The sequence below is a fragment of the Canis lupus genome, chromosome 5, assembly GCF_048164855.1.
Source record: "Canis lupus baileyi chromosome 5, mCanLup2.hap1, whole genome shotgun sequence".
Lineage (NCBI taxonomy): Eukaryota > Metazoa > Chordata > Mammalia > Carnivora > Canidae > Canis > Canis lupus.
Genome location: NC_132842.1, coordinates 65,594,242 through 65,620,904, shown reverse-complemented (window position 1 = coordinate 65,620,904; position 26,663 = coordinate 65,594,242). Strand labels below are relative to the sequence as shown.

General features: G+C 44.1%; 3 long non-coding RNA genes across 7 annotated transcripts in view; 2 read left to right on the top strand and 1 right to left on the bottom strand.

Moving 5' to 3' along the window:
* LOC140633927 (uncharacterized) overlaps window positions 1-26,663 on the top strand; it is an 87,861-nt gene that overhangs the window by 35,560 nt on the left and 25,638 nt on the right. The window lies entirely within an intron of this gene.
* LOC140633925 (uncharacterized) lies at window positions 369-12,763 on the bottom strand. 3 transcript variants are annotated; one of them, XR_012031517.1, is made up of 4 exons: window positions 12,045-12,763; window positions 11,583-11,644; window positions 1,339-1,506; window positions 369-937 (listed from the first exon to the last, which is right to left on the bottom strand). It is a non-coding gene; the product is annotated as an uncharacterized lncRNA (long non-coding RNA). The 3 variants fall into 3 exon arrangements; XR_012031519.1 differs by lacking the exons at window positions 369-937; window positions 1,339-1,506 and adding exons at window positions 10,080-10,848; window positions 11,022-11,269; XR_012031518.1 differs by lacking the exons at window positions 369-937; window positions 1,339-1,506 and adding an exon at window positions 10,080-11,269.
* The window catches only part of LOC140633926 (uncharacterized), a 29,369-nt gene continuing 15,575 nt past the window's right edge, over window positions 12,870-26,663 (top strand). For 2 of the 3 annotated variants that reach the window (XR_012031520.1, XR_012031522.1), the window contains exon 1: window positions 12,870-12,907. This is a non-coding gene — a long non-coding RNA (uncharacterized lncRNA). Of the gene's footprint in view, window positions 12,908-18,134; window positions 18,243-26,663 lie in introns of all 3 variants that reach the window. The other variant, XR_012031521.1, reaches the window with a different exon arrangement.

Genomic DNA, 26,663 nt, shown 5'->3' with positions numbered 1-26,663 from the left:
GGGTCCAACTTCTAGTTCTGGATGTTCTGTCAAGATTGCTTATTACGTTTGAATATTTATGCTCCCATTATGGTGTGGCCAAATGGCCCCAGTTGAGGAGGGAAAAGCTCCTCTTTATGGAACAATACCAGCTAATAAATAAAGAAAAGAGACAATTAGAAGATGGCCATTTTGCAACTATTAATACATTTTTTATAATAAATTTATTTTTTATTGGTGTTCAATTTACCAACATACAGAATAACACCCAGTGCTCATCCCGTCAAGTGCCCCCCTCAGTGCCCGTCACCCACTCACCCCCACCCCCCGCCCTCCTCCCCTTCCACCACCCCTAGTTCGTTTCCCAGAGTTAGGAGTCTTTATGTTCTGTCTCCCTTTCTGATATTTCCCACACATTTCTTCTCCCTTCCCTTATATTCCCTTTCACTATTATTTATATTCCCCAAATGAATGAGACCATATAATGTCTGTCCTTCTCCGATTGACTTACTTCACTCAGCATAATACCCTCCAGTTCCATCCACGTTGAAGCAAATGGTGGGTATTTGTCATTTCTAATGGATGAGGAATATTCCATTGTATACATAGACCACATCTTCTTTATCCATTCATCTTTCGATGGACACGGAGGCTCCTTCCACAGTTTGGCTATTGTGGACATTGCTGCTATAAACATTGTGGACATTGCTGCTATAAACAGTGCAGGTGTCCCGGCGTTTCATTGCATCTGTGTCTTTGGGGTAAATCCCCAACAGTGCAATTGCTGGGTCGTAGGGCAGTTCTATTTTTAACTCTTTGAGGAACTTCCACACAGTTTTCCAGAGTGGCTGCACCAGTTCACATTCCCACCAACAGTGTAAGAGGGTTCCCCTTTCTCCACATCCTCTCCAACATTTGTGCACAGCAAAGGATACAGTCAACAAAACTAAAAGACAACCTACAGAATGGGAGAAAATATTTGCAAATGACGTATCAGATAAAGGGCTAGTTTCCAAGATCTATAAAGAACTTATTAAACTCAACACCAAAGAAACAAACAATCCAATCATGAAATGGGCAAAAGACATGAAGAGAAATCTCACAGAGGAAGACATAGACATGGCCAACATGCACATGAGAAAATGCTCTGCATCACTTGCCATCAGGGAAATACAAATCAAAATCACAATGAGATACCACCTCACACCAGTGAGAATGGAGAAAATTAACAAGGCAGGAAACCGTTAATAAAATTAATTGACACGGGCAAGGTTCATCAGTGTTGTTGAAAGCATTAGGTGGAATGTTGACCAAGAATGGATTTTTGCACAATGCCAGGGTACCGACCCCATACTCTACCTGCAAAAAGAAATATGTAGGGATCCCTGGGTGGCTCAGCGGTTTGGCCCCTGCCTTTGGCCCAGGGCGCGATCCTGGAGACCCAGGATCGAATCCCACATCGGGCTCCCGGTGCATGGAGCCTGCTTCTCCCTCTGCCTGTGTCTCTGCTTCTCTCTCTCTCTGTGACTATCATAAATAAATAAAAATAAAAAATAAAAAAAAGAAATATGTAATTGCATATTGGCAAGATCTGGCTTTTGCCCCTCTATCTAGGAATTAAATTTATCTAGCATCACTAATGTAGGAATTCTGTTGTCCTGGGCTTCCTGATGGGATATCATGATGAAGCCATAGCTTCACCTTTGAGGGATCCCTGCTAAAGATGTTGTACCCACTCGTAACCAAGCCTTTAGCCCTAATTTTGGTTTATGGTAAATACAGAACAAAGGGACAGATTAAATGATGCCACAAGGAAACAATCAGATAGACAAATACAAGTTGTGCAATATTCCTTAAGATAAAAGGTCTAGTATCTTCAACAAACTCAATGTCATGCAGAAAAAAGTAAGACTGAGGAGGGATTGTTCTAAAGAAGACCTACGAGACACAAGTGCAAGATGTGGCCTTTGGATTCTAGCTTAGACAACTCTAAAAGACATTTTTGGAACAAATGAGGACTTGAATATGGACTGATTATTAGATGCTACTAGGGAATTAGTGTTGATTTTGTTAGATGAGATAATGATACTGTGGGAAAGTATCCTTATTTTTTGACAATGCCTGCTGAAGTTCTATTGTCATTCTGTTTGAAATTTACTTTCAGATGGTTCAGCAAAACTAAAAAATACGGATAAGCAAATACGTTAAAACTAGGGAAGTTCACAGTCTATTTTTCTATAACACTTTTCAGTTTATTCAGACATGTCTTCAAAAAACTTGAAAATAAAAATATTCCAGTGCATATGAAAACCTTTAAATCTCCTAATAGTATGGTCGCAAACGGTGAAAATACAAGAGCAGGGACTTATTCAGGAAAAAAAAAGGGGTAGGCCATAAAATACTGACTTTATGGCTCTCATAGCAACAGTAACTTGCAGGAGACGTGGGTGGTGGAGTCTGCATGTGGTGGGTGGTGACTTTGCCCTAGTGCATGAGATCTCCCACCCTGGTGGCTCGCCAGCCATTGCCAGGGTTTATGATTGGGTTTACGAAATTCATTCAATACTTTGGCACCTGCACAAGAAATACATGTGTGCCCTTGGAAAGGTAAGTGTGCCCTTGGAAAATTTTAGAATAAAACCAAAAAACCAAACAGCCCACTAGGTCTATAAAATCCGTGTGGAGTCTACAAATTGTCTCTCACTTCTCCCCTATTCCCTTGATTTTACTGTCACTTCCCATGAGGCTGAGGTGGACCAGGCTTGCCTTTAGATTCAGAAGCTGTGATTCTTGACTGCTAAGAAAGGCATAGGTGACCTTGAACAAGTTACTTGGCCCCTGGGGCATTAGATTTTTCATCAGTAAATAAAGAATGACAAAGTCTGTCTTCTAGATTTTTTGGATTTTGGGTTTTCTTTTTCTTTTCAGGTGGACTTCGCAGAACATAAATTAACCATTTGAAAGTGAAGAATTCAGTAGCATTTAGTGCATTCTCAAGGTTGTACAACCGTCACCACTATCCACTATCCCAATGCAGAATTTTTTCGTCTTCTCAATGGAAGCTCCGTAGCCATTAAACAAGATTTCCTCACTCCCCTGGAAACCACTAAACAGCTTTCTGTCTCTACGACTTTACCTATTCTGGATATTTCAAATGAATGGAATTACACAATAAGTGGCCTTTTGTGCCTACCTTCTGTAGCTTAACATAATGTTTAATTCATAATATCGTAGCATGTATCAGTACTTTATTCCTTTTTATGGCTGAATACTATTGTATTTAAATACCACTATTTGTTTATCCATTCATCCATTGATGGACATTTAGGTTCTTTCCACCCTTTGGCTATCGTAAATACTGCTGCTATAAACATATGTGTGTTTGAGTTCTTGTTTTCAATTCTTTTAGGTGTCTAGCTAGAAGTGAAATTGATGGGTCATCTAGTGATTCTATATTTAACTTTTTGGAGAGCTGCTAATTATTTTCCGTAATGGCTGAAACATTTCACATTCCCACCAGCAAAGTGTGAGGGTCCAAATTCCCCATATCCTTACCAACACTTTTATTATTATTATTATTATTATTATTATTATTATTATTAAATGTAGCCATCCTAGTGGGTGTGAAGTGGTTATCTCAGTGTGGTTTTGATTTGCCTTTTCCTAATGACCAGTGGTATTCAGCATCTTTTCATGTGCTTATTGGCTATTTACATATCTTCTTTGGAAAAATGTCTATTCAAACCCTTTGCCCATTTTTGAATTGGGTTGTATATTTTCTTACTGTTGAGTTGTAGGAGTTCTTCATATATTCTTATACTAATTCCTTCTCAGATATAGGATTTGTAAATATTCTGTCCCATTTTGTGCGTTGTCTTTTCAGTCTTTTGATACTGTCCTTTGATGTACAAAAGTTTTAAAAGTTGGTGAAATCCAATTTTTGGTTTTTGTTGTTGTTGTTGCCTGGGCTTTTGGTGGTATGTCTAAGACTCCATTGCCAAATATAAGGTTACCTCTGTGTTTACCATGGGGGTTACAATTAATTTCTGAATTTATATCCATCTAGTTTGAATTGATTCCAAGTTAGCTTCCATAGCACACAAAATCTTTGTTCCTATACATCTCTGTCTCTTCCCTCTTATGCTGTTATTGTCATAAATTATATCTTTATATGTGTGTGCTTATTAACATAGACTTTTATTTATTGTTTTATGCATTTTTCTTTTAAATCAGATAGGATTTTATATATATAAATATATAAAATTACATATATAAATTTATATATAAAAAATATATATAGGTGAGGATATGAACAAATTGGAACCTTCATGCATTCCTGGTGGCACATAAAATGATGCAGCTGCTGTGAAAAAGTTTAGTGGTTCCTCAAAAATTATATGTAGAATTAGTGTACCATGTCTGATGCTTAACTGATCACACCACTGCCCCTAATTTACATACATATATTTATATTTTAAAAAGATTTTATTTACTTATCTGAGAGAGAGAAAGAGCATGAGCATGAGCAGAGGGGAAGGGTAGAGGGAGAAGCAGGCTCCCTGCTGAGCAGGGAGCCCCACATGGGGCTCAATCCCAGGACTCTGGGATCATGACCTGAGCCAAAGACAGATGCTTAACCAACTGAGCCACCTTGTTGCCCCTTACATATTTTTTTATAATAGTCTTCCTAATGGGTATGAAGTAGTATTTGATTTGGAAATGCCTAATGACTAGTGATCTTGAACATCCTTTAATTAGTGGTCATTTGTAGATCTTTAATTAGTGGTCATTTGTAGATCTTTTTGGGAGGAATGTCAATCTTTTGTCTATTTTTCAATTTGGTCATCTGTTTTCTTGCCCTTGAGTGTAGGAGTTCTTTATGTATTCTTGATATTATTCTCTTCTCAGATATACAACTTGCAAATATTTTCTCCTGTTTAGTGAGTTGCCTTTTTACTCTCTTGATGCACACAAGTTTTAATTTTTATGAAGTTCATTTTACCTAATTTTTTTCTTTTGTGGCCTGTATGTTTAGTGTTATACTTAAGAAACCATCACCAAGTTTAAGGTCATGAAAATTTTCTCCTGTGTTTCTAATAGTTTTATAGTTTTAACTCTTAAATTTGGGTCTTTGATCCATTATGCCTTAACTTTGAAATTGGTAAGGGTCCAATTTCATTACTTTGCATGTGGATATCCAGTTTTTCCATGACAATTTGTTGAAAAGATGGTCCTTTCCTCATTGAATGGTCTTGGTAGCCTTGTCATAAATCAATTGATGAAACATGGGTTTATTTCTGGGCCCTTTATTCTGTTCCATTGGTCTATATGTCTATCCTCCTATGCTAGTACTACAGTTTTGTTAACTGTAGCTATAGTTAGATTTGAAATTGGGAAGAGTGAGTCTTCCAAATTTGTGCTTTTACAAGACTGTTTTAGCTATTTGGGGTCTCTTGACATTCCATATAAATTTTAAGATAGATTTTTCTCTTTCTGCAAAAAAAAAAAATGCAGTTGGGATTTTGACAGGGAGTGCATTGGGTCTGTAGATTGCTTTGGGTAGTATTGCCATATTAATGATATTATGTCTTCCAATCTATGAATTAATTTATTTAGGTCGTCTTTATTCTTTCAGCAATGTCTTGTAGTTTTCAGTGTACAAGTCTCTCACTTCCTTGGTTAAATTTACACCTAAGTATTTTATTTTTTCAGCTGCTGTTGTAAGTGGAATTTTTTATTAATTTCTCTTTTTGGATTGCTCATTGCTAATGTATAAGATTCAGCTGATTTTTGCATGTTGATCTTATATTCAGCAACTTCGCTGAATTTATTAGTTCTAACAGGTTTTTTTGGGGTGTGGAAACTTTAGGGTGTTCTATATTATAAGATCACGTCATCTGTGAGTAAAGATAATTTTCTTTCTTTCCAATTTGGATGTCCTTTAATTGTTTTTCTTGCCTAATTGTTCTGGTTAGAACTTCTAGTGCTGAATTTCAAAGAAGTGATAAAAGTGAAAAAGATAAAAGAAAGGCATCTTATCTTGTTCCTAATCTTAGGAGAAAAGCTTTCAATCTTTCACCACTGACTATGTTAGCTAAGAGTTATTATTTGGAGCATCTATCACATAGAAGTTCTGTTCTATTCCTAGTTTCCTGTCTGTTTTTACCAGGGAAGAATGTTGGATTTTGCAAAGGCTTTTTCTGTATTAATTGAGGTCAAGGTGCCAGCAAGTTTGGTTTCTTTCTATTGGCTTGGAGGTGGCTGCCTTCTCACATGTGCTTACATGGTTTCTTCTGTGTGCCATGTGGAGAGGCTGAGAGAGAGGGAGGGGGACACAACTCTGTATCATTGCAGATTGGAAAATTTCAATTGTCTTATCTTCAAGTCTGCTGATTCTTTCATCTGCCTAATCATATCTGTTATTGAGGGATGCCTGGGTGGCTCAGTGGTTGAGCCTCTGCCTTTGGCTCAGGTCGTGATCCCCAGGTCTGGGAAATGAGTCCCACATTGGGCTCCCCGGAGGGAGCCTACTTCTCCCTCTGCCTGTGTCTCTGCCTCTTTCTCTCTCATGAATAAATAAATAAAGTCTTAAAAAAAAAACAAATCTGCTATTGAATACTTATTGTGAGCTTTTCATTCCAGCTCCAGGGTTCTATTAGATTTTTAAAAATATTTTCTACCTTTTTATTAATATTCTCTATTTGTTCATACTTTGTTCTTCTGGTTTCCTTTTTGTTTGTCCATGGTTTCCTTTAGCTCATCGAACATATTTAAGACAGTTGATTTAAAGTCTTTATCAAGACTTATAATATCTGGGCTTCCTTGGGGACAGTTTCTGGCAATATTGTTTCATCTTGTGAATGGGCCACATTTACCTGTTTCTTTGTATGTCTTGTAATATTTTTGTTGTTATAAGTGGGCATTTTGAATATTATAATATGGTAACTCTCAAAATCAGATTCTCCTCAGTTTGCTGTTGTTGGTTTTTGAGGGTTGCAGCCATCCATTTGTTAATGACTCTTCCAAACCTTTTTTTTTTTTTTTTTTTTGCAAAGACTGTATTCCTTGTTGTATATGGTCACAGAAGTCTCTGTTCCTTTATCTCAGAGGTTAGCTGGTGATGTGAGAGATTTTCTTAAATGCTTGAACCAAAAAGAAGAAAAATACTCTACTACTCTTCGCATATTGGTTCTGAGCTGGGACATTCCTTCAATGCTAAGTCAGGCCATACACATCTGCCTTGGCTTTCACTTCTTCCTTGTGCAGACCCCAAAGGTCAGCCTAAGGTAGAAGCCTTAGGTCCTATCAGATCTTTTCTGAGCATGTGTCCATCCCTGGGAATGCATGTTGTATTCCAGATTCCCTGATATATATATAGGGGCTCTTTGAAGTCCTTAGTGTCCCAAGGATCTTCCTCTTTAGTCTCTCCCTTTCCGGATTTAGGGGTCTGTCTGCTGTTTACCTTGTCTGTCCTACCCAGAAAGTGGCAGGCAAATGGCTACAGGTAGTGTAATGCTTTCTACAGATTCCGCACAGAAAACTACTCCAGCCTGAGGAGGACAAAACAAAGGTCAGCCTCTGTGCTGGTCTCTCAAATCAAAATGTATAACTACAGTTTTTTTGAGAGCAAGATATGCATTATCCTCCAGCCTCAGCAAGTTACACCAGGAATGCAGGCTGCCATCCCCATGGCTGCCACTGAGCTGGAGAATTATGGATGGTAGACAAGCAAAAATGCTACACAGTTTTTGAAATTTAGCAGCCTGTTTCTTCACTAAGAACTCCCCTAGTTGCTGTAAATTTTTCTTTTTAAATTCTAGCATTCCAAAAGAATTGATTTTGTTAGTTTTTACAGTTTAATTGCTGCTTCTGCGGAGGAATCAATTCTTGGAGTTCCTTACTACTCCATTTCTGTGCCATCACTCAACTTACCCAGGTTAAAAGAATTTCTTTTATAATAAAAAAATTTAAGCATACACAAAAGTGAGGAGGACATTTAAATAAATCCCCATGAATTCATCAATTTAAAAAATATTCAGAATATTATTTATATTAATATTTTAATATTTTAAAATATTTTAAAAATATTTTAATTTTTTAATTAAATTTTTATTTTTTATTTTTTTAATTAAAAAAATTTTTTAAATTTATTTATGACAGTCACACAGAGAGAGAGAGAGAGAGAGAGGCAAAGACACAGGCAGAGGGAGAAGCAGATTCCATGCACTGGAAGCCCGACATGGGATTCAATCCCGGGTCTCCAGGATCGCGCCCTGGGCCAAAGGCAGGCGCCAAACCGCTGCGCCACCCAGGGATCCCTAATTTTTTAATTAAATTTTTAAATTTTAAAAAATATTTTATTTATTTATTCATGAGAGACACAGAGAAAGAGAGGCAGAGACATAAGCAGAGGGAGAAGCAGGCTCCCTGCTGGGAGCCTGATGTGGGACTCAATCCCAGGACCCCGTGATCATGACCTGAGACAAAGGCAGATTACTCAACCAATGAGCCACCCAAGTGCCCCTCAATCAGTCTTTTTTTTTTTTTTAAGATTTTATTTATTTATTCATGAGAGACACAGAGAGACAGGCAGAGACATAGACAGAGGGAGAAGCAGGCTCAATGCAGGGATCCTGGGACTCCAGGATCATGCCTTGAGCTGAAGGCAGATGCCCAACCACTGAACCACTCAGGGATCCTGTCCCGCCCCTCAATCAGTCATAAAAATGATCAACTCATGGCCAATCTTGTCTCATCTCTGCCATCAACCATTGATCAAAGACTTAGTGCTGTGCTCAGAGTCCTGCACTCATTGTCTTGTTTTCACAGTAACTCTATGAGGTAGTCACTAATATCTCCACACCACAGATCAGGAGGTTGAAACTAGGGGGTTTCCCTTTCCCAAGATCACTTCCTGAACCAGGACTGGGACTGGGATCAGAATCACGGCTCCAGCTGATTCCCCAGTTACTATTACTTGGAAACCCATTGGATGCTGACAGCACCCTGAGAGGCAGGTGTGAGGGACAAGGCTATCATTCATTCCAATCTACTTTTATCTGCTTCTTGGTAGGCAGGACTGTGGATCTAAAATTTTGTGCAGTTAGGCAGGGTCCAGTGGCAAGTTGTGTCAATGAAATGTAGGCAGCAGTGACATATGTCATTATTAGTTGCTGGTGCTTTGCCCTCCATCCTTCTCTTTACTTGCTGTGGGGAAACTGTGAGGCCTTGCTCTGAGATGCTGGTTCTAGGTATAGATTGAGAAGCCTCTGTCACCTTGGGTCCTTGAGGAATGACTACAATAGGAGAGCACAGCTCTTTGCCAACCTTCATTGTACATGTAATGTGTGCGAGAAATATACCTTTGTTGTGGTAAACTGTCAAGCTTTGGGGCTTATTTGTCACTGCAGCATCACCTAGCCTATCCTGACTAGTAAAGCCAGGGAACGCTATCATGCCTGTTTCATACATATGGAAACTAAGCCCCAGGAGCTTGCCCAATGTCAAACACCTAATTTAGTTTTAGAAATAGGGATGGAATCCACATCCCTAATCCCTTGTCTAGATTCTCACCTACTGAGTTCTGGCAGCATGTGTAGCTATCTGAAAGGGGCTGACCTGACATGGAGTCCTTATGTGATGCCGGCAGGATCTTTTTTCTCAGAGTACCTCTCTCATGCCATGGCTTCTGTGTCTGAAATCCTGCATTTTTAAAAGCATTGTTTCATTCATCCTGGAGATGGGTTGTTGGTGTGTGGGTGCAGCCTATTTTAGAGACCTCACCTATTTTGCCATGGTTTTGGAAGACGTGACTTTTCTGACAATGTTTTATGAGACTAGGGAACATGTGTATGGCCCAGAGTTAGTCTTTCTTTCTTTCTTTCTTTCTTTCTTTCTTTCTTTCTTTCTTTCTTTCTTTCTTTCTTTCTTTCTTTTTCTTTCTTTCTTTCTTTCTCTTTCTTTCTTCCTTCCTTTCTTCTTTCTTTCTTTCTTTCTTTCTTTCTTTCTTTCTTTCTTTCTTTCTTTCTTTCTTTCTTTCTTTCTTTCAGATTTGTTTGAGAGAGAGAAGAGAGCACAAGCAAAAGAGAATATGAGTGGTGGGGAGGGGCAGAGAGAAAGGGAGAAGCAGGGTCCCCACTGAGCAGGAGCCTGATGTGGGGCTCCATCCCAGGACTCTATGGTCATGATCCAAGGCAAAGGCAGATGCTTAACTGGCTGAACCACCCAGATGCCTTGGCTCAACGTCTCTGTGCATGGTTTTCAATAGGAGATCCAGGTTTGAATCCTACTTACTCTCTGTAAGCCAATTAATCTCTTTAAGCCTCAATTTTTCTCAGATGTAGAATGAGGCCAATAAGAAAGAGGTTGTATTAAATTAGTTAAACCATATAAAACACAACACATGACTGAAATAGAATAATAATAGTTGCAACAGTCACTATTACCAGGGAAAGGCTGAAAGTTTTAGTGCCAGGGTGTTGGTTTCGTAGGTGGCTTTAGAGCAGCAGGATGTTTCAGGATCATCTGGCTGGTGGTCTTGGGTAGTGCGGATTAGGGAAGAGGGCAGAGGAAGGGCGCCAGTGGGAAGGCAGTTGAATTAATGCAAGTGGGAGCAGAGACAGGTCCAGGCCAGGATGAGGACAGGGAGTGATAGGAAAGGACAGTCACCAGATCATCGGAGAAGGGAGAGCTGGGTAGTCGTGACAGTTGCTTTGAGTGTTCTCAGCAGGTCTCAAGCCACTTGTACTGACCGATTGGACAGCCCAGGCCCTGTTTTGAGTTCTGCGTATTTATCCAGGGCCTCCAGACCAGCCGGTGGGCTGAGTCATCCCTTTGCACCTTAACGCCACCTGGAGTCACCTCCTCTCCCTGAGAACACAGAGAGGAAACCTCCTGGGACCATCCCAGATGCCAAGGGCAGGAGCTGGCAGCCGAGGCCATGCTGGGAGCTGGCTCTTCCCTTTAAAGCAAGGCTACTGGCTTCAGACTTCCTGGCCCTGGGCACTGCTGGGGTCCCCCTCCTGCTTCCCCGGGAATCAAACCTGCTTGGTCTCTTTTTCCAAGTCAGCTGAAAAGTTTCTAATCTCTTTGCAAAGTGTCAAGTATCTTCCAGTGCCTTGAAAGGTGATTTTCTAAAAGCAGATCAAACAGTTCTGACATTTGCTGCCGAGCCATTTTAAGTCCTACTACAGGCTTGCCGCTGGCCTCTGCGGCTCGACTGGCTACAGATAAAGGTTGAAGCGGCATCTCTCGTCACAGACACGAGGAGCCTGCTTGTGGGAGCCACATCCTGGAGAGAAACATATTCCGTAAAAGTTAATCTGCTGCTTTGTCTTGGCCAACAGTTTATTCTTTCATGAAAGCCAGGCTCTGGCCCCCAATTGAATTCTGCGCACACATTTTTTTAATTTGCTGGAATTTGCGAAAACACATCAGTGGCCCTGCTGCTTTTTGGGTTTTTATGTTTAGCAAAATAATCCCACGGCACAGCCTTCAAAGGGCTCTCAGCATCCCTCTCTCCCCAGCTCTATTTTGGCTTTCCAAAGAGGGAGCAGAACAGCGCTCAGAGCCCGTGAGGGAACGCGGGGCCCGGGGTCACTCACCCACTGTACTGTGAGGGGCTGCTGGCCAGGACCATCCAGAATGGGCTTGCCAACTCAGGTGCCTGCAAGGGTCAGGCAAATAAAGCAGAGGGCCAAGTGAGCTGGTTGGGGCCGGGGGGGGGGGGGTGGGCAGCTGGGAAGCAATGAGGCACAGTGGAGACTGCAGCAAATGAAGAACATGTGCTCTATCTACAGGGGGCAGTCGGCCCTAGCACAGAATGGGGACTATCATGGGGAAGGTGGGGCCGGTGCCTTCAGAGCTTCCTGTTTCCTCAAAGAAACAGGCGTTTGGCATTTTCAGAATGTGAAATCTGTCCATTTTTAAATGTTGGCCCATATTCTCTTCAAACGCTCTGCAGGCCAAGCCAAGCATGTCTGCTGGCTGACTCTGCCTTGCAGGACTGCCTGTTGGCAATCTTTGATCGAGGAGGCAGAGATAAGGCGTGAGGAGGGCAGACTCACCTTTTCTCTTTAACCTGGGAGGTCATCCAACTGCATGGCCTCGTTCCACAGGTGGGGAGACTGAGGTCCATCATTCAGAGATGTCACCGATCTTTCCTGTCTGCCTCTAGCCTTTCTCCTCCAAGACTTAAGAATGTTACTTCCCAAGATATAGACTTAAGGGGTGACACCTCCCCAGGATCTGCATGTTAGTAGGGAGACCACAGAGGCTTTACCATTCAGAGAAGTGCCTCTCTTCAGTGGTGGAATTTCAGACTAAGTGACAGGGTGGTGGGGTGAGGGCTTTCTAAAAGTCTCTCGATTGCTAGGTGATTTTCCATATTGCCTTGTCCCAGATGGTTCCTGGGGTAGGTCTCCCCCTAGCAATATTTGCCACAGGTTCCTGCTCTCCCACAAACCTGCTGGAGGCACAGGCTGGTGCCCATGAGGAGCTGGGCTGCTGGGCTGCTGGGGCTCACACCTGCAAGGCTAGCATGCAACTCCCAAGGTGGCTCTGGCTCTGGCTCTGGCCCTGGCTGGCAGGGAAGGCAGTGCCTCCGGCCCTGACAGCTCAGTAACACAAATCCAAGCAGCTAGTATTCTTGTAGGACCTCCTCTGGGCTTGGCCAGAGCAGAAGCAGTTCACTGCGAGGAAAGGGTGGCCTTCTCACCTTTCCATCCTGCTGGCATGGTCAGCGAGATGTCTCTCCTGCCCCATGCTCCCAACCATGTCCTCGTCCTGCCCCCACACCTCCTCATGCTCAGTCTGTCAGAACCATGACCACCAAATTAGCCCTTTGTGATTTCATTTGGCTTTTATTGGCTCAAGCTGGATGTTGGAGATGAAGCCAGATGTGAGGCCGTGGGACCACTTGAAAGGCCAGGTAATTAGCAGCATCTGCCTCTGACTTCTTATCTTGACAGGCGGACACACAGGGCAGTGACCTGGGAGCTGGGAGGCAGTTGCCTTCTCCACATTAAATGAGGCAAAGGCCAAAGGGGAGCCTTAGTCTGCCTGGAATGCTGCCATCTGTGTGTGCACGTGTGTGTGTGTGCAAGCACGTGTGCACACACGTGTGTAAGCATGCATGTGTGCAAACATGTGAGTGTGAGCATGTTGAAGAATCATCCCCTCCATCCATTGCTCTCTTGCCTCCAGGTCTAGGAAGAACTGTCTGCCAGTGTCTAAACACCTGAGGGTAGAATTAGCATTATTTTTAAGTTGAGGAATAATTTACATATGATAAAAGGTATAGATTTTAAGTATACAGTTTGAGGAGTTTTCACCAAGGAGCAATATTCATGTAATCCATACCCTTAACAAAGATGAAGATGTAAAACATTCTCATCACTCCAGAAAGTTCTTTATGCTCTTTTCCAGTGAATTCTCCTCTGTCCCGCACACAGGCAACCACAGTTCTGATTCCTATCACCACAGATTCAGTTTTTTCCTGCTCTTAAATAACATGTAAATGGAATCATGGAATATAAATATAGAATTACAGTCTTTTTTGTATTTGGCTTCTTTTGCTCAACATAATGTTTCTGAGGTTCACCCAAGCCATGATATGTACCAGTGGCTCATGCTTTTCTGTTGCTGAGTATGATTCCAATTTTAGAGTGTATTGCAATTTTTTTTATTCATTCTTGAGTTGAAGGAAATTTGGGCAGTTTCTGGCTTTTGGCTATTATGAATAAAGAAGCATAATAAATTGCCATAAATCGAATGGCTTAAAACAACACAAATCTATGATCTTACAGTTTCTGTGGGTCAAGTGTCCAGTCACAGGCTGGGGGGCCCCTCTATTCAGGGTCTCACCAGGCTGAAAGCAAGAACGTCTGCTAGTGCTGAGTCTCATATGAACTCTGGGCTTCTCTACTGAGTTACAGAATTGTTGGTGGAATTCAATTTCTTGTGGTTGTAGGACTGAAGTCCTCAGCTCCCTGAGTGCACCTTCTGTTCCCTGTCATGTGGCCTCCACAATATGGCAGTTTGCTTCTTCAAGGCCAGCAGGGATATATCTGTTGCTGCTTCAGATCTCTCTGACGGCTTCCATCTCTGGCCTCTAGGCCCTCTTTTAAAGGGCTCACCTGATTAGGTCAGGCCCACCCAGGATAATTGTCTGTTTGATTAATTTAAGGTCAGCTGAACAAGGATGTCTGAGAAATTCCTTCACTCTTGCCACATAATGTAACCTAAGCACAGGAGTGGTATCACATCATATTCACCCTCAGGACATGTATACAGGGGATGAGACTCTTGGAGGCCATCTTGTGTCTACCACAAGGAACCATGAACATTCTGGATTTTTTTTTTTTTTTTTTTGGTTACTCAAGTGTGCCTCTTTAAAAGATGAGAGCATTTTCTATTGTGCTAAAATAACATCATCGCACTTAATGAAGTAAATCATTATTTCTTTTTTTTAAAATTTATTTATTCATGAGAGACACACACAGAGAGGCAGAGACACAGGGAGAGGGAGAAGCAGGCTCCCTGCAGGGAGCCTGATTTGGGACTTAATCCCAGGACCTCAGGATCACGATCTGAGCCGAAGGCAGATGCTCAACCACTGAGCCACCCAGGTGCCCCACGGTGGGGTCACTTCTGAGGCAGAGCTTTGGGCAGGTGATGGTGAGGGCTGTTTCTTGGGGGCATGGTGGGCTCCAGATGGCTGTTGGACATCCAAGTAGAGCTTCCAAGTAGACAGACAGTTGGACACTGAGTCTGGAGGTCAGGGAGCAGCTAAGGGGGAGACAGCCAGAGAGGGGGAGAGAGGGAGGACTTCTGAGGGCGTCTCTGCAGATGGCCCTGCACACCTCCCTGGCACAGGCTGGTCAATCATGGGGGCTGAGCCACCAGGCGTCCCTAAATCATTATTTCTAAATATCATCTGATACCCACCTCATATTTGGTAAGGAAATCTGCTCTCTTAGCAATGTGTTGTAGCCAGTTTGTGTAAGTGGAAGACCTTGCAGTGCCTGGGGGCACCTGTCCCTTGGATTGCCTTCCATCTAGCACAGTACCCTTTGTTGTGGCTGGATGAAGGAGTGGCTCATGGTTAGTGGGGTTCTTCCTTTTGTCACCATTCAGCTTGTTTTACATCCTCTTAACAGGAATTCAAATTGATGGACCCTAATAAACATCTTCTGGCTGGAGCATATCCTGTGATAGCTCAGAGCTTCAAATGGTATCAGTGGGCAGATAAAAGCTCGTTGGTTGTCCCACTGTTTCTCACTTATGACTGACTCCTGGGTTGGAGTGGGGACCGCCTTACCCTTTCTGGTTCCATTTTTTTCCTCCTGGGCCTGAAGGAAATCTGTAAGGTCTTATTTTGTACAACGTGAATGTTCAGTTATGCATTGACAATTCACCTAATGGTTTTTAACACATTAATTGATCATCCTTACCTGAATCAGTGGTTATATTAGGGGCCAAGGGTAGACTTTTGACCCAGCATTTCAGCTCTGCAAAACTAGGGTTCAGTCTGAAACCAGCGGGGTCCATATGGTATAGTAGACCCATGCCAGGCCTAGGGGCAGAGGTGGCCTGGGATGGGAGGGGTCGGGAGCCCCAGTCCTGTGGCAGCCTGCACACAAGTCAAGCTTCATGCCTTACTTCCCTGAAAAGTCCAGGAGGCCAGGCTGTGTCACTGCTGAGTCCCAGACCCTGGGGCATGTGGTGGAGCTCCCAAATTATTCTCGACAAATGAATGTATGAAAGCATGGTAAGTGTATGACTGAATGTTCATGTAGCCCAAACACAGGGCTCCTGAGCCTCCTGAAATCTGTACTTGGTTCTGGTTTCCTGGTCATTTCTCAGACCAGAGGCCATTCAGGAGGCCCAGCCATGCACCGGGAGACCTCTCAGTGGGTCTCTGGTGGCCTCCCCATCTCTCACGGGGAGCACACCTTGATGTACCCCTCTTCCACCCACTGTCCCAGCGAGCCTGCACTGGGGGTTATAGCTTCCTGAAGCAGGGCTCTGCCCGCCTGCTGGATTGGAGTCTCCTTGAGCCTGTCTTCTTTCCCAGGGCCCCATCACAAGGAACCAGCCTGGCCAAGCTACAGCTGGAAATACGGCCAGGCAGCACTGGCAGGGCCAACCACCTGTAAGGTGCCCATCAGATAGCAAACACGAGGAACACTCAGGCAACTTGGGGTGGGGTGCATGCACTCCCCAGACACTATTCCCTCCACTCTGGCCTCCCTCCCAGAAAATGGCTCAGCAGCTGGGTTCCGGCTTCAGGCCAGCTGCCCCTCCTGCAGAGAAATCTGCCTTTAATTTAGAAGTTCTATTTCTTTCTCCGTGGAAAAGTCTTTGTGGTACCAATTAAGGAACTCTTTTATCCCCTCCGGTTTGGGTAGTGAGGAATTTGGAGACTGTCTAGGAAGGGCTCCTTTCCTCACTAAATCCCAAGGCAGGGTGACTTTTCCTTGGGAAGGGCACCTGGCAGGAGGCTCTGGGAGAGTCCTCCCTGGCAATCTGGAGATGGACAGGTGTGGAGGGCTTGCTCTGTGCTGGACACTGACCACGCTGCATGCGCTGCCCCACAGTGTCTTCCCATCCACAGGAAAGCCTGCTGTCATTGCTAGTTTACAGAGGAGGGACCTGTGGCTCAGAAAGGTCACTGTCTTACTCCAGGCTAGTCGGGTATTTGATGGTGGAGCCAGAATATGAACCCAGCTTGGCCTGATTCCAGGGTCGTGGCCCACAGTGGTTCATTATATTGACAAGAGTATGTTATTTAGTGTTTTTATTACAGGCCATCAGATCCAGAAAAACGTACACTTGGGTCAGACATGGCCACATTTTGCACAATTTAGAACTTATTCTTCTCTGTGGAGTCTCCAGCATGTCTGTGTGAAGTCCCCAGATCAGGGTGACAGCTCCTAGGAAGAACCAAGGCATGTGTGTACACATGTGCGCATATGTGTGTGTGTGTGTGTGTGTGTGTGTGTGCATGTGCACGAATTTGTGGGAAAGGCTCTTCCTTATCCACTCCTTTCAGGCTTCCCAGCCATTTTTTTTACCCAGGCCTTCCATTCTGGCCACACCAGATGGTCCTCCCGTTCTGGTCTTGAAGCATTTACTGGGCTTGGATGTTCCTGGGGTCTGGAATATTGTCCCTAGGATTCCACCTATGGATTCCTTCTCTCTTGATCCCCCAGTGAACACTGCACACCTTCATGCTTTTCAGAATGCTGATAATACTTTATTGTATCAAAAAACCACCCTATTCATTTATTTCCCTTGGGAAGGGCGCCCTATTCATTTATTTTCTCTTGAGAAAGGGAGAATCTCAAGCAGACTCCTGCTGAGCATGGAGCCTGAAGTGGAGCTCGATCCTACAACCCTGAGATCATGACCTGAACCGAAACCAAGAGTTGGGCAGGCCCCCTGTATTACGTTTTTTAAAGCTTGGCAAAAATTTCAATACAGAAAGCTAGAGGAAATCAATATGACAAATATGCTCAACTACCCAGAACTAACATATGACTAAATTTTGTCATCTCTGTTTCAAATTTTTTTAAAAAATCAGAAGAAAAAATATATCACTTAAAACATTAAAGTCCTTTCTGAAGCCCTTTACATTCATTTTCTTCCTCTCCTCCACAGAAGCTGCCACTATGATAAATTTAGGGAGCCAGGGCAGCCCTGGTGGTGCAGCAGTTTAGTGCTGCCTGCAGCCTGGGGTGTGATCCTGGAGACCCGGGATCGAATCCCACATCGGGCTTCCTGCATGGGGCCTGTTTCTCCCTCTTCTCCCTGCTTCTCCCTGTGTCTCTGCCTCTTTCTCTCTCTCTGAATGAATATAAATAAATCTTTAAAAAAATTTAGGGAGCCAAATTTGTGTTTTAATATCTTCATGGCAGTTACATACAATAGCATATAATATTGTTTCTTGTGGATAACATTTTTACATGTTCCTATCTTCATATCAGTTTCTTGTTTATTTTTCACACAAGTTCATATTTGTTACATTTTTTTCAGTATTGTTGACCTACCTCATTCGAGTTCATTCCTTTTAAAAGCTGTATGGAATTTCATTTATGAATAAATCACAGAGCCTAAAATTTCCCCCACTGAATCCATTTGGCTTGGCTTTCCAGGAAGCGGACTTGGAGACAGGGATTTGTGAGCAGCAAGTGTGCTGGGGAGTGTTCTCAGGAAGACCACGTGTGAAGGAGCGAGGGAAGCAGAACCAGGCGGAGAGAGAGGTGGGAGTGTGATGTGGTTGGGACAGAGACCTCAGCTGATCCCTACAGGGTGCGCTGGAATGGGGTGAGCCTTTCAGAGTTGTCCTCCATCAAGACAAGTTTCCAGATGTTTATGCTCCCTCATTGTCCAGTCATTGGATGAAGGCTGTCTCCGGGAAAGGGCCATAACGTTGGGTGAGGTAGCTCTGTTTGTTGAAGGTTAAGTCCCAGAGAGGACTCATGTGGAGACCACCTGCAGCTAACACTTCTGGCAGTTGGGGAAAGAGGGGAGTGCCTCTGTCCTCAGGGGGGATCTGGGCAGCTCAGCCCAGCATCCAATACAGTCCAGATCTTGCACTGCTCAGATCCACCTGCTTCACATAGTAAATTCACCACCTCTGGGAGTAGTTTCTCCAGTATTCTGGGAAAAATGACAACAGGGAAGTTAGTGGGACATCTGTAGCCCCTGTCACCATGGCTGGTATTGAGGCCATGTCAGATCTCATCATCTCCCATTTATGCTGTCCATTCGTGTTCCTTTCATACCCATTCTATGTTCATTTCATCCTCTGTTAGCACCTCTACTGGTCTAGGTGGCTTTCCTGCTGGTTGCTGGTGTGACTCTGCCTTTCATCATTGAGGAACTGTACTCTTGTTCATTATATTCTTCCCAGACCATAATTACTGTTGGTGTCCATTTGCTGTCAGAATTTGGAAATACTAAGGGACACTCAGTTGATTACCTGGTTTCCTAATGTATTTTTTTCTGCTGTCATTATATAATGGCAGCCCTACACCCTTCTGCTAATAAGGATGAAGTTATACTTGCCAGTATAGTGACTTAACTCCTTGCCTATTAGCCTCTTGGAATGAGGAAGCCAAAGTAACCAGATGACGGCTATAATTTTAAGTTTAATGTGTCCCCTGGTGGAAGTATGTCTCCTCTGGAAGTCGGAACTTCTAGATCCACAAAGTCTAAAGTTAAAGGAATGAGAAACCCAAATCCCCCAGTTAGATTATGGTAAATGACGGTAATTGGGCCACACCCACTTCTGACTGTGGTTCCTGGACCCAACTACTTTATTGGGAATGCCATGCATAGTAGTCATTGCTTTAGAGTTTATTCACATCCTGAAGGATGGTGTACCATCCTCACAGAATGTCCTCTCCAAGTTGGCATCTTGGTTACACCTTTCAGGCCAGTAACTTCTAAGTGGTGTGGTTTGTGATAGGCAGCCTATGGTCATTTACCCACCATTGCACCTCTTTTGCTGTTAAGTGGGTTTCTTAATCTGAGGCATTGTCATCCCAGATGGCAATAGTAGATATCTAGTAGATAGACCACTCTGCAAATCCTAGGGTAGTGGTACTGACTGGATCCTGCAAGCAAGAGAGGCAAATCCATATGCAGAATACGTGTTGACCCCAGCCAAGAAGATTTTCTGACTCTTTTAGGGTGGTAGGGGTCCAAGCAAGTGACTGGTTGTTCTTTTTAAGCAATAGTGTCATACTGAGGGCTCGATGTTGGTCTGTTGTTGGCATAGTGGACATTCTTCAGTGGCAGTAGCTAGATCCACCTTGGCAAGTGGCAGCTCACCTTTTTGGCCCATATGTAGCCTTGATTCCTGCTGCTGTGGCTACTCTATTCATGAGCCCATTTTACCAGCGTTGAGGTGGCCAACTACAGAGACTGGCAGACACTGACTGGCCAAGTTGTTCTGTCTACTTGGTTGTTTTGCGCCTCTTATATGGCGGCTGCTCTCGGATGAGAGTTAACACAAGCCACATAGATCTTTACAGTTGATACTCACTCTCTTGTGTCTATCATGTTCCTCTTCCCCAGACCTCCCTGACACCAATCTCCTGCTTTTTTTCCTTCCAAGCCTCTGACTAAATAGCGTATGGATCCATGTAGAGTCTTACCTCAGGCTACTTCTTTTCCTGCACAAATGGAATGATCAGACATGTCCCCCAAAGCTCTGACATTGGGAAGATTTTCACTTACCTCTTCCAAGATGGCAAAATAACAACAGATCATTTTTGGCTTGTACCACATACTGAAATGACCTGCCTATGAATCGAGCTTGGGCTTTTTCCTTCTCCATCAGCTGGTCAAAAGATTTCCCCCAACCCAAAGGCCATTGGTGTGAGTTCAAAGAGAGGAACCAGTGATGGATGACATGGCAGTGTGGGCTCCCCAATCATGCAGCTTCCTTATACTTTCAGGCCTTGCTTGTTCCTGATCTGAGATGGTCTACTTTCATTGTATGGTCGTTGCTGTTGGGCCTAGTCAACCTTTTGACTTAGCAGGTCTGATGGAACTCAGCTGCGTGGTCATTTGAGGTTCAAGATCAGATGGTTCATTTCTAACCAGGTTCAGTAACACTTTGGGAACTATTTTATAAAAGACGTGTGTTTTTATTTAAAAATGTGTATATTTTATAAAAGGTGTATACTTTTCTGTTGCAAATGGTACATTCTTACCCTTCTGTTGGGGATTGCCAATTCTACATGGCATCTTTTTTCTATCACAAATACCTCTAATACCATAGGGTCTGCTGAGTCATATGACCCAAGTAGCAGGGTTACTCACAATACAGTCTAGATCTTCCTGTACAGCATTTTCCTGCTCTAAGTCCCACTCAAGACGAGCAGCCTTACATATCATGTGGTATATAGACGGGAGCAATATTCCTAGGTATGGCGTATGCTGCCACCAGAACTTGAAAAGTCCTTTTAGACATTATCCTCTGTGGTAGGAGGTACAGTTTTCAATAATTTGCTGTTTTATTTTTTAACTTTGGAGGGGATATCCCAGACCACTGGACTCTTAAAAAACTTCACTGATACGGTGGCATCCTGCATTTACCATAAGGTTTGAATCTTACTCTTGGAAATACATATATCTTACAAAAGCCTCCAAAATACTTGCCACTGCTTGTTCATCCAGTTAGCATGATGTCATTGATATAGTAGATCACTGTGATTTTCTGTGGGATGTCCAGCCAGTCTCTTTGGACTAGATTATGATAGACAGCAGGAGAGTTAACTTAGCCCTGGGAAAGCTGAAAATGTATACTATTGCTCTTCTTCCATGAGTGGGAAATCTTTCTGATCCTTTTCCTGAAAGGAATAGAAAAGAATGCATTTGCCAGATCAAAGGCTGCACACTATGTACTTGGGGCTGTGTCTAGCAAAGATTGCACATCATCGGGCAGCTGCAAGTGAGGCTACTACTTGCTTGAATTTACAATTGTTCACTGTCATCTTCTAAGACCACCTGTTACTTAGGAGCCAGACGTTTGAATTAAATGGGAATGTGATGGAAATGATACATCCTTTAGGTTTTAAGGGTGGCACTGATCTCTGCCATTCTCCCTGGGAGGCAATGTTGTTTTTGACATACTATCCTCAGCTAGAATGGGAGGGTGGTGTCAGCGGCTTCTCACTTGGCCTCTACCACTGGCCCTGGAGCCAGTGCGGGTAGGGAAGTTGTACCACGTATGTCTCTTCCTATCATATATTCAGGGCTGGGAGAATGACATTGGTTGGGTCTAGGGTCTCAGTGAACCCATTGTGAATCAGGTGTGAATCAAGCCAGGATATCACATATTGCCCCACATGTCCCCATTGTCCCCACATATCCTTCTTTAAAGGTAGGGGGCATGATTCTGCTTCAGTTCCTTGAGTATCAGTGTCAATTCAGATCCTTTATTTGAAAGTCACTGAAATGTACAGACACTTTTCTTTCTCAAGTGTGTGGATGTACATGTAAAGGACTGTACATCCCTTTGGAGAAAATCTGGGGGGATTATGACCATATATACTTGCCATGGTGTTGCAGGGTTCTTCTTTGTGGCAACCTAGTTTCTCCTTTAGTCAGTGGTTCCTGGGTCTGAGAATGGGCCCAGGTCCAGAAATTCGCCAAGGAACCGTGACTTTAGTAAGCTGCTGGGTGGCTACTCTTGGCTTTCTGATAATCCATCCTTGATTTCTTTTGGTTGTATAGGTTGAGCATTACCCTGTTAGCTGCCCATCTATCTTCCTCCTGAAGATGTCTTATTCTATTACTAATTTCCTTAATCTTTATTTTTGGATCATGCTCTCCTGGTTGCCATTGCAGATTTGCTTTTCATTACGGTGATTGTACCATTCTGCTTCCAATGGTTAAGTATCTATTCAAGACCTTATCATCCCCATCGTGAGGAGGGAGTCTGTTCTATAATGCATCTCCTACCTTGGGCTGGTGTCCTAGGTGTGAGCTCCTTAGTGATGCTGGGGCTACCTCACTACATTATTCCCTATTATGTTGGGAAATGCAGTGCCCTTTGGGCTGTCCATGGAACATAGCCAGCTGGTGGGTTAGTTTGCCTTTGCATAGTATATCCCCTCTGGCATGCCAGAGTCTATGAGCATTCCTTCCTCCACCATCTTCTGTGACAGCTCTGGCATTTCTCCTTCACTTTGTACAGTCCATCACTTTCTCTAAGCTTATAAGATCCATTCTATACTGCATTAGTACCATTTCCCAAGGTCCTTGCCAGGGTGTTCAATCTCATCATGGGAGAGCGCTCTCATCAATATACTCTCCTTTATCCAACATTATAGTCCATCTCCCTCCGTTAAGAACCCTCAGGACCTAATTCCGTTGTGTTCTCCTGGCTCTTGTCAGTGTAGATTGATAAGATCCCACAGAATCTTCAGGATATAATCCTCTCCCTCTTTTGTACACTCAGCACTGGGGCCAGGCTATGATCTGATCCTAGTTATTGGTGGTGGCCAGGAGGAGAGTTAGGAGTCAAGTCTATTTTACAAGATCGAGGCCTATGCACCATTTCTAAGCAAAAGGAAGAACCTTTATTTAAAAAATTTTTTTTAAATTTTTATTTATTTATGATAGTCACACACAGAGAGAGAGGCAGACATAGGTAGAGGGAGAAGCAGGCTCCATGCACTGGGAGCCCGACGTGGGATTCGATCCCGGGTCTCTAGGATCGTGCCCTGGGCCAAAGGCAGGCGCCAAACCACTGCGCCACCCAGGGATCCCTAAAAAAATTTTTTTAAAGATTTCATTTATTTATTTGAGAGAGAGCACAAACAGGGAGAAGGGCAAAGGGAGGAGGAGGAGCAGATTCCCCTCAGAGTAGGGATCCCAATGTGGGGCTGTATCCCAGGACACCAGGATCATGACCCAAGCTGAAGCCAGATGTTTAACCAACTGAGCCACACAGGCACCCAGGGAAGCATCATTAAAGGGGAGGAGGGGCCATTTCTGTGGGGCCAGAGGGTTCAGGAAGATCTAGGGTTTCATGATTCTTGAGCATCCTGACCCCATCTTAAGAGCCAAGGTCCCACCCCTGACCAACCAGGGGGCTAATTTGGGCATAAGCAGATTTGTCAGAATCAGTTGAGAATTCTGCTTTCTTTGGAGTGCTGCTATTTTTATGAGTAAGTCCTGGGCTCGATGTTGAGCTTTTTATGCCCTCTTGCTGTAGGAGATGAGAGCTGTACTTCACCATAAGCTGGTGATTAATCGCCTTCAGCCTTTCATTGTCTTTCCCTGCTGCATTTATTGCACTCAACAAGAGCCATCCAGTCTCTCTCAAATGCCTGAGAGGTTGTAGCACCGATGTGTTCCCTTCTGCCAGTTTCCTATCCCAGTTCACCCTCTGTGAGAATGTTAACACCTCCCCATGCCAGGTGCTTGTGATTCCACCTATCTCCAGTGATGGGTCCTCTCAGTCATCTGGCCAGGTAGGGATTTTGGATCCAGCTCCAAAATCCCAATTTAAGGTGCCTATTCTTGGACCACCTCTGTTACACGTAGGTTTCTAGAGAAACAGACTCTGAGATGGAGATTTAAATGCAGGTGGCTCATGAGAGTGCTCTCAGGACCGATTTGTGTGAGGGACTGTGGGAAGCAGGTTTGGATGGAAGAGAAGGTGGGCTGCAGCACAAATGCATCATAAGCCTTAAAGAATCGTAGAGGGAGTGCGGCTGGAGCTGGGGAAGCCCTACTGATTTGTGCTGAGCTGACACTAAGGGGCCAGGTGTCTATACCTCTGCATAGATCTGTCATTGGAGGTAGGCTTCCCCGGGGAAAGCATATAAGGTGGGCAAGGCAGCTCCCCTTGACTGAAGGCCGTTCTCAGAGAAGAACTCAGTTATGAGCCATTAGTAGCCAAGGCTCCCAGGAGATGGGGCAGCGAGTACGGAAGGTCGTCTAGGCAGCTCACCACAGCATCCATTATAGAGAGGTACATGGTTTCCGTGTCCCCCTATTATGACAATGCTGTAATGGCCATCTTTGCAATCTCTGACCTGTGCACAGGTATGAACAATACTTCCCTGCCTGCTTCACATCTTGCAGCCTAAACAGAGTATGATAATGCACCCATCTCAGGGTAAAGAGGATGGAGTTGAGAGCCCAGGGGTAGGCTGCTTGTGTTGCAGCTTGCAGCGGGCCCATACTGAGTTAGCCTAACCCCCGTGGTTGCCCCCAGACTGGAAAGGATCAATATTTCTGTCCTACACACCAGGGTTGGAACTCTCTATCTGGTACATACATACCTAGATGGAGAACCGCTGGAGGCAGGGTATGTACATCGCCAGCTTTCTACATTTTGGCATTTGTTTTACAACACTTCAAAGAGATGCCATTTTCCAGGGTTTGGACTTTAACATTGTCACTAAGCTGTTGAGTGTGAAAGGGTGTCTAATCATCATCTTCTGCTCACCAGTGTGTTGCGCATCTCTTGGCCGGTTTTTTGGCCATTTGCTTCCCTCTGCTGTGACTTGTCCATCACCACTGTTTCTGCTGGGTCGTCAGTCTTCTCCATATTGACTGTGGGGGTCACTGCTTCGCTCCCGGGCTGCCTCTGCTAATTCAGTGTCCCTGCTGTCATGGGCACAGCCTCCCACCCAAGAAAGTCTCCGATTCTCTGCATCTTTGAATCTGGAGAGGTCCATCTGGTTGCCTGAGAGAGAGTTCAAGTCACATGCTTGCACCTTTGCTGCTAGAGAGTCAGGAAAGCAAGCACCTGGCTCCTCCAGCTTTGCTTCTGCAGTTGAAGGCAGGAGTGGCTTGTCACTGAGTCCTGGAAGGAGAGGAGTTTCTCAGAAAGGAGTCAGATTTGGGAATCCCTCCTTCAAGAACAATAAACACCTATCCCAGTTAACAGATTTATACCACGAGGTTACTGAAACATGGACTATGGAAAAATGTCCAGCAGGTGCTCCTAAGATATTGTGGGGATGCCAAATTAAGTGCATTTGCATCATACGGCATTTAACTCCTGCAAATTCCCCACTCCCCCTTAACTTTATGCTCCTTGTTTGCAGAAGAGAAAGCTAACAGTTCATCCAGATTGGGTGGGTTTGCCCCACCATTGACGGTTCTATTATTCTCAGGGAGAGAACATGGGGCTTTGGTTTTGCTTTGTCAAGCTCAGTCCCCAATGCATCTCTTACTGCCCTGAGGAAGTGTAGTTTTTAAAGACAGGCATTTTCTTTTTTAAAGATTTTATTTATTTATTTATTTGACAGAAAGAGAGCACAAGCAGGGGAAGCGACAGAAGGAGAGGGAGGAGCAGGCTCCCCACTGAGCAGGAGCCCAACGTGGGGCTCTATTCCGGGACCCTGGGATCATGACCTGAGCAGAAAGCAGATGCTCAACCGACTGAGCCACCCAGGCGTCCCAAAGACAAGCATTTTCATAGACTCCAGACCCCCAGACACATTGAGCCCAACCAACAGCACAGTGATCTGTGGGAAAAACACCTGGGTCAGATCCCTTAGGAGTCTGAGCTATTCTGTACTTTGAGATTTAGGAGATTCGATTCCCTCCCCTATCCTCCGTTTTCCTCTCTTCCCCTTCCCTTCCCTCCTCTCCTCTTGCCTTCTCTTTTTAGAGACAGAGAGAGAGAGAGAACTAGAGGGAGCAGGAGGAGGGGCAGAGGGAGGGCGAGAGAGAGAGAGAATCTCAAGCAGACTCTGTGCCCAGCCCAGAACCTAATGTGGGGCTTGGTCTCACGACCCAGAGATCATGACCTGAGTCAGAATCAAAAGTCAGATGCTTAAACGACTGAGCCATCCAGGAAGCCCGAGGAGATTTTTAAGAATGATCTTTGACACTCTGGAATTTTCCTTTTGTGTGAAGACTTTAGATCTATCTGCCATCAAAGTGATAGCCCCTGACAACAAGTGGAGGTGTCATCTCAGGTGCTGCATGTGATGGATGGATGATGACGGTCTGGAGGATTGCAAGAAAGAAAGTGAGGTGGCGACAGCACTGCTATGTCTGCCAGGAGCCCAGGAGCCCAGGAGCTGTGGGGTGGGCCACTGGGGCTGGGCATCTCTGAGGAGTCTGAAGCTTGTTTCCTCTTCCTCCTATAGAATCCTTCCCTATTCCCTTCAGCAGCACCTGGCTCTGCCCCTCAGGAG